Here is an 11274-nt window from a genome sequence, read left to right on the forward strand (position 1 = left end):
AGAATTTTCATGGTAATAAAAAATGTTATCAATTATTTATTCAAAACTGCTTGAAAAAACTAGAGTGACTTTTATAGCAGTATAAACACCTGGAACTTCATAACCCGACAGAAGGGACCAACTTGATCCACACAATATTCGGATACGGATGAGACGCAATCATATTCGTCCATTCATTCCTAGATAGAAGCCCAACCAAACACCACCAAGAAGGCCTTACCCATCGCAACTCGCTGGACGCACTCACGGAAGAGTAACAAAGGCCAAGCAATCATTGCAATAAACACATATAGAGGATAGTCTACTAAAAGAGTGTCAAACCCACGCATAGCTATATCAAGTCCCAGCTTTGATCGATAGCAAAAGAGAACCAACAACACCATTCGCTAGAAAAGGGATTCAAATCCAAACCAACCCATTGGTCATCAAGCTACACGGATGCACTGGATGCAAACCATGTATCAGCAGATCATAAACATAACCCATTTTGAACTAAGCACAAAATGGATTCCCTTTTTGCTAATGAAACAGTTGCCTCTTAGGTTGGGATAAACTGAAGCTACTGCATCTGTCTGCACAGTTGCTAACTAATACTTTTTGGGTTCGAGTGTGGGTTGACCGGTCTGTGGTCTGTGGATTGTGGGGTAATTCTTTTTGGGTAATAGACATGCTGGTCTCGTCTGTAGTTTCTCTTTGAAAGTGTGAGCCTGTTGTAATTAAACTTTCAATGGCATATATATATATCAATTTGGGAAAGAAAAAAAAAACACATTTCTTTATTGAAAGTTTTGGTAGGAGAAAGTCCACACTATGAAAGGAGGTGCAAATACCCTTTATTTAACAGTTTTCAAAGTTTCTAACTTGGATATATACCATCTTAATATATGACCAGAGATTATTTTCCTTTTATTTCACTTTTTTTTTATCAAATCTTTTTTTTTCACCTTTTATTTCACTTTATTCCCAACACTGGCACCTTATTACAAGACTTCCGTCTTAATCAGTTGCGACCAGGGAATAACTTGGTGGACTTATAGCGAGAAGATTGAGAAAAATAAGATTACCTAGCTTAGTTGGAAGCTACTGACTTAACTAAATATGCCACTGCTCATTTTCAGCCATGTGATTCAAAAAGGTTTATAGTAATTTTTCTGGTTGTAAAACTGTCAAATTTTTTTTTTTTTTTTGTCGTCGACTTTTACAGACTCAAACAGATTCTGTAAACCAAAACTGTCAAATTTAAAATTTTAATAAGAGACAAAAAAAGTTAGAAATGATTTACATGCAATATAAAGTAACCACACAAACATGTCGAGTGAAACGGCAGACTTAGAAATATTAGTATCTCAGATCTGAAATCTACCATCTTAAATATACTTATCTATGTGATCACGTAATATAAATATCTAATTTTTATTGTGAGCAATCAAATTTATCTGGTATCGATAAAAAAAACTTTTAAAAATTAGTCAATTGCACTTTAATTTGCCAGACACCTTTGGATTATGAGGAAAAAACTTAGAAAGATATGAAACGACATAGGGCCTGACTGGTTTAAATGCAGCGATTGCAGTTGCGGGTGCGGGAGTTTGCGGGTGCGGGTGGTTGCGGTTTCAAGTGTTACATGACGTTTTGTATGACTGGCGTAACGTTTAAAAATTGTTGCGTTTGCAGGATGTTTGTGACTGGTTGATTATGAGACATTGCAGCGGTTTAATAATAAATTATCAATATAAACATATTATAATATTATAAAATATAAAAAACATACTATTGTGATAAAATATAATAACTGTTAATATAATATGATTAATAATAATATTAAGTTTATTTTTTAATTTTTTAAGTAGTTGAAAGTTATAGTTTTAATATATTTTATGAAGATTTATATCAAAACTTTTAAAGAATATTTTGTTTCTTTTTTATATATGTGTCTATCTTTATATATGTATGTATATTAACTTTTAAAAATTATGATGAATAGCTACTTTAAAGTTTTTATAAAAAAATACTATATTGTTTGTGAATTTAAATTAATATATAAAATGTGTATATATTTTTATTTATAATATTTTAAATTTTAAAATTTTAAGTTTAAAATATTTAGAAAAAAAGTTTAATATTTTTTTATCCAACCGCAACCGCCCGCAACCGCAAACGCTAGCTAGAACCAGCTTTTGATTTTAAGAGGTTCGGAGCGGTTTGAAGCGATTTATAGCGGTTTATATGATTGTTCTGAAACGCTGTCAACCGCTACCAACCGCAAAAGCTGCGTTTGCGGGTGGTAGCGGGAAAATCAGTCAACTCCATAGATTCTAGATTTCGTTATTTTTAATGTAAAACCGAATACACAATAACATCTGATGAACATCACAGATTCCAGATTTCATTATATTTTATATACAAAACTGAATACACCATAACATTTGCGGTCATGGTTCAGAGCGTGTCCTACACATCAATATCATCATGAGATGCTTTTCAGAAAGCAGGCCTCCTCCTATTTGGACACTCCAAAGACAAACCAAGAGTGATCTGTTTTCAGAATCTATGCAAGAGCAAAATAACTGTAGATGGTATTATATGTATATGTTTTTACTTGTATAAAGTTCTAGATTAATGGGTAGTAATACTGTATGTAAATAAGTTTGACATGCATTGACCATTGGTTAGCATCCAAAATTGGTTTAAATTTTATAGTTTATAAGCTAATTAGAAAAGAAAAAGTAGTAAATAAATAAATAGATCTTCTTATATTCCTGGGTTTCTAAATAGATACGGACATTTGATATTTGAGTCCGTTCTTTTCGGATCCAATTTTTTTGAATTCTATACATTTAGATCTATTTAAGAACTTATATTTTGTTGTTGCGGGTTTGGAATGGTCCCTTTCAGACTCATGTTAGTTCGGTCTTTAAGATTCAAAAAGTTCCCAAACCGACTCGAAGATCCACGAAATACCTAAAAAATATATTTCTTGTAATTTGAAATTTTATCCATAATCCGCAGCCCAGCTGTAACTATAAACTGAAATTCAAAACTTAAAATATCTATAGTAAAAAATAAAAAATATCTTTTGTATCGAAAATAATATTCAAAATACCCGAACTAAAGTCCACTTGTTTTAAAAGACCTACTAGATTTTGACCCGCACGCCCGTGCGGGTGTATATTTTTATAAAATATGTTGTTTTTAATGTTAGTATTAGAGTTGGACAAAAAATCCGAATCCAAAAATCGAACCGTTCCCGATCCAAAAAGAAGTACCAAACCCGATCTGAAATTGATTAAATATCAAAATTTTGGTATTTAGAGAACTAAAACCGAATCTGATTCGAACCGAAGTATTTCAGATACATGAATGTATTTGAAAAAGATTTATATACTTATATATATTATTACTTTTAGATTTAATGTAAATAAAAACATTCAGAATATATATAGTACTTATAAGTTGGTTCAAATAATTGAAAACTAGCTTTTGACCCGCGCGTCCGCGCGGATGTACATTCGATGTAACTATATGTTTTTTTCGTAGTTTTAAAAATATTCATGTTATTGTTCCATATATTATTTGAGTTCTGATATTGGCATACCTTGTTCATTCTGTTTAGTGTTTTTTATAAACTATGAGATTTTATTTTTCTTATATTGCATTTTTTTTGGTAAACTAAATATAAAATGTGTAATATTAGAGCATGTAGTTGAGGTTTAATAGTATTATTAAATAAGAAAACATATAATTAAAAATATATTAAAAATAGAACTTAGCGTTAAAAATTGTAGTAATTATATTAACAAATTGGAAAATAATTTTTTTCTTTTGTTTATATAACGTTAAAAAGAAAAAAATTTCATATGTTATTTGAGTTCTGACATTAGCGTATTTTGTTTAGTGTTTTTTTTATAAACAATGGGGTTATATTCTTCTTATATTGTATTTTTTTTTGCTTGGTAAACTAAATATAAAATGTATAATATTAGAGCATGTTGTTGAGGTTTAATAGTATTATTAAATAAAAAAATAATTAAAATAAAAATATATCGTTAAAAAAATTGTAGTAATTATATTAACAAATTGGAAAATAAATTTTTTCTTTTGTTTATAGAACGTTAAAAAGAAATATTTTTTCTTTGGTTCAAAACAATATTTAAAAACTTATTAAAAAACTTCCTTCTATTAGAATGCATTTTGAAATGTAAGTTTTTTTTAATAACATTTTTGAAATGTAAGTTAATTAACATTTTCAATTTCTATAGTTGTATTTTCTTATAATATCAACAAACTTCCTCCTATCATAATAGATTGTATGACCAAATGTAAACCATATAAATTATACAATTAACAGAAAGTTATGCATATGTCATTGAACAACATACGTGCATTACATAAACTGAATTGATTCCTTTAAGAAAAAATAATAATTGATTATAATGTGTTTGGTTAACCGACCTGGTTTATAACTTTATAATAGTCAATTCATTTGTAAATAAGTCAAGTCATATAGTACGCAATTTATAGCTTCCATAAATAAGTGTTCACAAAATCAGACGTAGCTTACTGTAAATATAGAGGGGCAATTAATAATATAACTCATATGTGTTCGGTTTGGCTAAACCAGAATTGGTTAATGATTTGATGGATAAAATCAGAAAAAAACTAAATGTACAAAACCGAGAGCAATGTACGAAACCCTAGTTAACTGAACTCGTGACCATCTTCAAGCCTACGCAGCCGCGATCTCTCGAGCCACCTCACTCCAGCCAGTGAGTGATTCATTCTCAATCGATAACTCCCACTGCAACTTACGAAACCACGCCGGAGCTCAACGAAAATCAACTGGCATCTTGACTCGCCATGGAACTCACCAATCTGTATCCACACACAACCACGACAGAGAAAGAAGCAATCCAACTCCACGAAACTCCGATAGAGCCTTCTCCTCCACTTGAATCCATCAAACAAAGAGAGTGGAAAAGAATGGAGAAGAAGAGTTCGAAGATTGGAGAAAAAGAATGTTCATGAACCAAAAAAATGGATTTAAAACGTGATTCGCAAGATTGGCATTTAAAGGGAATATTCTAGTAGCTGATTGATATGGTAATTTAAATTTGATCCGCGGGTTGATTGATATCGCGACTTAAATGTGTAGACAGATAGGAATATTGTGATAATTGATTGCCAAGAATATAGGAATATCATTAATTTATATCTTATTGTTAATTTGTGCTATAATATAGGGAGTTGTTTTGGAAAAAATCTTGGTTATTATAGTACTATCGAAAACTTTTTAATAATTAATTACTCTTGAATGTTTGTAATTTTGAATATATGGAGTAATTCATGTCAGAAGATGTTGTAATTTTGAATAGTTAGCGAGAATTATCTTAGAATAAGTGCTAGATTGCCCAATAAAATGTTTTTGCTAAATTTACCAATACAATATTCTAATACTATATAATACAATGATTCGTCAAAAAGTACAGGAAGATGAAGAATGTCATAACAAAGGAACAATGTTATAGTACTAAATGAAAACAGGTATTGTATCAGTGATGGTTTAGAAATGATTATGTGTATAAACACGTAACTTTTGTGTTTTGATTCTGTGTATACCTGGACATTGGTTTAGAAATAATTATGTGTATACCTGGCCGAGTCAAAATAAAATATAATCTATTCTTCATAATTTACGGTTCAAATTTTGGAAGAGAATGAATAACTAAAACCTTGAAATTATTATACATCGACGTCGGTTTAAGTAAACGTTCCGGTTAAGTAAAATCGAGTTTGGTTCAATTTAAATACAAAACACAGTGTTTTAATTCTAGTGGCATTCCCTTGTAATATTTGTGCAACTTTAAGGGGTAAATACAATTTGTACTTCCCCTTTAATAGTTTAGATATATATAAACAGTCAGAAGTAAATATCTAAAAAGTTAAAGTATACTCAAGTCACCAAAAATACTTAAATAATTATTGATTATCTATCCAAATATTTAAATCAAACCAATTTATATGTTAAATTCAGGTATTCTTATATATGTTATTCAAATTTATACGTAACATATATATATATTTTATATATTTTGAGAAATTTAAAGATATATTGAATTTTAAAAATAATTTAAACGGGTTATCCAAAACCCGAACAAACCCGCAAAGGTCTGAATCGAATTCGAACCAAAATTTATAATTCGAATGAGACTGAAATCTTTCACCCCGGAAATCGAAACCCAAACAGACCCAAACCAAACCTGAATGGGTACCCGGAAATCCGAAACCCAAACTCCTAATTCACAATCAATTTTCTTTTAAAAACACAGCACACATATAATTAATAGTATTTTATATGTACACATCATATAAATAATCACATATATTATATTTTTTAAATTTAATGTGAAATATAAAAATAATAATTTAAGTTGGTATATGAAATTTGACTTCGTATGTATTTTTCTTATACATATTGGAAATATTCTTTTAATAATGGTTATTGGAAAATATTTTAGTAAAAATAAATTTTGAATATATGTATATTTTGAATCAATTTTTGATATAAATAAACTTTAAATTATTATTTTAATTTGAAATATATATATATATATATATATATATATATATATATATATAAAGTTTAAATTTTGTTTTATGATTATTTTAGACAAATATTTTTTTAGGTAATTAGATTAACTCATTTTTGTATTTTAAAGTTGATCCAAATAGATAGTTTCTCATAATATAATAGATTTCTAATATTTTAATAACATAGTTCATTATTTTCTTAATATACTGTTATCTATGTTTTCAAATAACTTTATATTATTTTTAATAATGATAATTTATGTTTCCAATCAAAATTTTTATTTTAAATTGATATTCATGTTTTCAAACAAATGTATTTTTAAACTGTTATCCAAATTTTCAAACAAACATTATTTCAAATTGTTATCTATGTTTTCAAAGTAAACCTAGTTCTAGTTCTAATAATATAGATATCAAAATATAAATGCTGTAATTAATATACAAAAAGAATATAACAATATATGCATATGGACCGAGAGATCTTGTATCCCATATCAAAATACAAAGAATCTAATATGAATTTGATTTTACGATCACTTTTAAAACAATAAATAGTGCCACAAAACTATTTTTGATCATCATATTTTTAATGGGCTTGGGAAATCCACTAACGAATAAAATCTTTGCAAAGAATTTCATTATTAAGTGGAGTGGCATTTGATTGTAAATATTAAAAAAAATTAGGGTAATTTCTCATTTGTACTTCACTTTAATAGGATAAACTAGATTTTGACCCGCACATTCGTGCTGTATGTATATTTTATAAAATATGTTTTTTATGTTAATATTAGAGTTGGGCAAAAAATCCAAATCTAAAAAATCAAACCGTTTCCGTTCCAAAAATAATTACAAAACCCGAACCGAAATGTGTTTTAAACGTTTTAAAAGCATAATATAATAATTTTGTTAGTTAATTGATATCTTTTATTGATATGACCACTGTGTAGAAATAGGAAAAAATTCATATTCTTGTTTCGTTTTCTAAAAAGGATTATTTAGTTATGGTATTACACAGTTAGTTGTCATTGCGTAGAAGTAGAAATGGTTTTTTTGAATAGTCATGAGTTCGGAAGGAAAAGAGTATTATTAGTTTCAGTGTTGTGTAAAAAATTAAATGTAATGACGTTTAACTTGTTCAAGTCTCCACGTGCATGACCCAGAATTCATCTTCATTATATAAATATAACTGTTTAGCTTGGTACTTCATTTGGAAACAGACGTTGAGGATCTGAGATTTATTTTCATAGTGTTAAACCTTTCATTTCCAGAATATACTGGGTTACGTATAAACCTTATGGATTTCAAATAAAATAGGGCTGGCAGTTGTTATGTGAAACAAAAATGAGCTAGCGGATGAGATTGTTAATTTAAGTATTGGCCACCAAAATAATCGATCATTAAATGTATTAATGACGTGTTTTAATTTTTAGTTAATGGCATGTCTTTGTAATTATTGTGCAAAACACATGGTTAAATATTATTTGTACTTCAATTTTAATAGTTTAGATATATAAAAAGAGGAATGTAAATCTTTGAATTATTCACTATTTATTTTCTATCTATGTGATATTATATGGAAAATAAGTGTTCGGTTTAAGTTAGTAGGTAGGTGACTGATTTTAGGAATATTTTGTAAATTCTAGTCAAATTTTTTTTTTTGTAAATCTACAAGTATACGTGCAGTAACACTCAATAAAATAAAACTCCATTATCATATTCAAGTCGTATTTTTATATACTTAACACTAAACTGGAACTAAATTTCACAATTGGATGTAAATCGGGGAAATCGGACAAAAAAACACTGAACTTTGTAGAAATTGCCAAAAGAAACTGGACATATGGGCTGATCAAACAAAATACAAACTTTTCATTGAGTTTAGAATTAATAATAATGTTTTCGTTGACTTCCCAATTTAGCACGCCGTCAGCAAATTTAACAGAAAAAATGACATCGTTAAATATTGGTGTTAAGTGAAACGACGTCGTTTTGAAATGAGATTGAAACGATGTCGTTTTACATGATTTGAAAATAAAATCAAGTCGACCACTGGGATTGAACCCAGGTTGTTTGATCAAATGACACGGGCTTTACCACTGGGCTAGTGGCTCAATCAATGAATATACTAACACATTTAATTATATTTGGTACTGATTGAATATTAAAAAAAATTATCTAAAAACTTAAAAAGATCTTTAAAATTTCTAAAAACTGAAAAAATTAATTCAAAAAAGAAAATTTTCATTTTTCGGATTATAAAAAAAATCGAAAAAAATTCCAAAAAGTAAAATATTTCAAATCTGAAAACATATAATCAGAAACTATAAAAAAATATATTTTTATTATTTTTTTTGACATCTAATATATTTTTTATTATTATTATTTATTATTTTATTTATAGTTTCTTGTTATATGCTTTCAGATTTGAAAAATTTTATCACTTTTTTTTGAATTTTTTTTCGAATTATTTTATTTTTTCAAATTTTTCTTTTAATAATTTGAAAAATGAAAATTTTCTTTTTGGCATTTTTATATAAAAAAAATAAAATAAAAATTATTTTTTTATAGATTCTGATTGTTTTCAGATTCAAATTTCTTTATAACTTTATTTTTTGTTATTTTCGATTTTTTTATTTATATTTTCAAAATTTTAATCCTAAATGAAAATTTTTGTTTTTGGAATTTGTTTAAAAGAAAATTTTGGAAGATTTTTGATTTTTTAAGGAAAAATAAAATTTTATTTTTAATTTCAGTTTCAAAATTAATTTATAAAAAAATTCTTTATTTTTTCAAATTTTTAGAATTTTAAAGACTTTTTAAATTTTTACAGAATTTTTTATATTCAAAATCAATACCAAATAAAAGTAAACGTGTTTGTTCATACATTGAATGTGCCCTAGCCAGTGGTAAATACCTTGTCATTTGATCTAACCAACCTAGGTTTGAACCCTGGTGTCTATCTATTTTTATTTTCAAAATCGAATAAAAACGAAACGACCCGTTTCACTTAGCACCAACAGTTAACGTTGGGTTTAACGCTGTCTTAACTCTCATTTAACCGTGCGCTAATTTGGTCAGTCAATCGTAAGTTGTTAATAATCTAAATAAGTCAATAAAGTTCATGTTTATTGGCCAGACAAGTGTACAGGTTTCTTTGGCAATTCCTGTAAAGTTCAGTGTTTTTTTTGGCCGATTTCCCGATGTAAATCGAGTCACATTTATAATATCAGTTTTATGCTAAACATACTTAATGCTACACATATAAAAAGGTTTGGTAATGCTTATGTGTTTAAGTTACCAAATATCTTTATAATGTTATAAATCATCAAAAGAAATGGAAAAATGTGTTAGTTAAAAAAGATGGGATAGCTGCGGTAAACTGAACCGAGTTGCAGCCTACAGCCTGGCCTGAGGTTCAAAAAGAATAATTATTTATGGTGATCTCGAATGGGGCTGGTAAAGCCCAGTTGGTAAAAACGTAAAACTCTAATTATCTAGTAAAAAACTACAATGGCATCTGATTGTAATTATTGAATAAAATCAGGGTTAAGATTTATTGTACTTCAGTTTTAATAGATTAGATAGATACTTTATCTTAGACTTGGACCCAAACCAAACATATATTTTCAATCTGTTAAGGTTTGGTTTCCCAAGACCGGTAAATGCATAAGCCTATTATTTTGACATTCCATAATAATGCACCTTCCAATTAGGGGTGTCAATTCGGACTGGTCCGGTCCGGCCCAAAACCCGGTAACACCCGTAAATATTTGAGTTCATTCTGGTCCGGTCCGGAAATATTTTGGGCTACAATTAAAGTCCGGCCCGACTTTTATAGGGGTATAAGGTTTTTCGGGTTTTTTGGACTTTTCAAAAAATAATATGTCATTGTCATTTCTAGTGTTTTAATACACATCGAATTTTCATAAAAATCAGTTTCACTTTTTGTTTTAAATGTAAAGTGAATTTGAACTTTCTCTCTTTATCAAAATATCTTACTATTTCCATATACTTTAAAAACAATATTATAAACTAACCAAATTTAATAAATTTAAATAATCAAATATAAATTCAAACTAAACATATATGAGAAAAAATTATAATAAACATGATCAAACGTTTTAGTCTTTATATGTGAAAAAACTATATTATAAAAATAATATTTTTTTTTTATTTCTTTGAACATATTTTTAAGTTACATTTGCAAAAATATGACATTTGTAATGATCATGCATTACCAACTTTTATATTTTATTAGAGTCTAGGTTAAAAATATTAAAACAATATGTTAATGACTAATAAATTTTTGATTGTAAGAATGATAATATTTAAAGTAAAAAAAAAAGATTCGGGTTTTGGGGCCGGTCTTAACACCCAATAGGTTTAAGCCCAAAATATCCAAAGTTTAAATGGATTTAGCCCAAAAACCCGATTTTTTCTGGTTTATTAAACTAAACCCAATCCCGATAATTTTTAGGGCCAACGGGTTCGGACCGCCGGCTTGGGCCTAATTGACACTTGGAAGTTCTCAACATAAATTTCTCACTAGTCGTCAAGGTTAACTGGGCGAAAGAGAAGTGTCCTACATTTAATGATGTAAGGGCTAAAGGCCCATTGATCCCACATCGCAAGCCCAACTTAGGCGTAACTACAGACCCAACAAATCAAAACCCTAACAACCACCCC

Source organism: Raphanus sativus, chromosome 3 (assembly GCF_000801105.2).
Source record: "Raphanus sativus cultivar WK10039 chromosome 3, ASM80110v3, whole genome shotgun sequence".
NCBI classification, from domain to species: domain Eukaryota; kingdom Viridiplantae; phylum Streptophyta; class Magnoliopsida; order Brassicales; family Brassicaceae; genus Raphanus; species Raphanus sativus.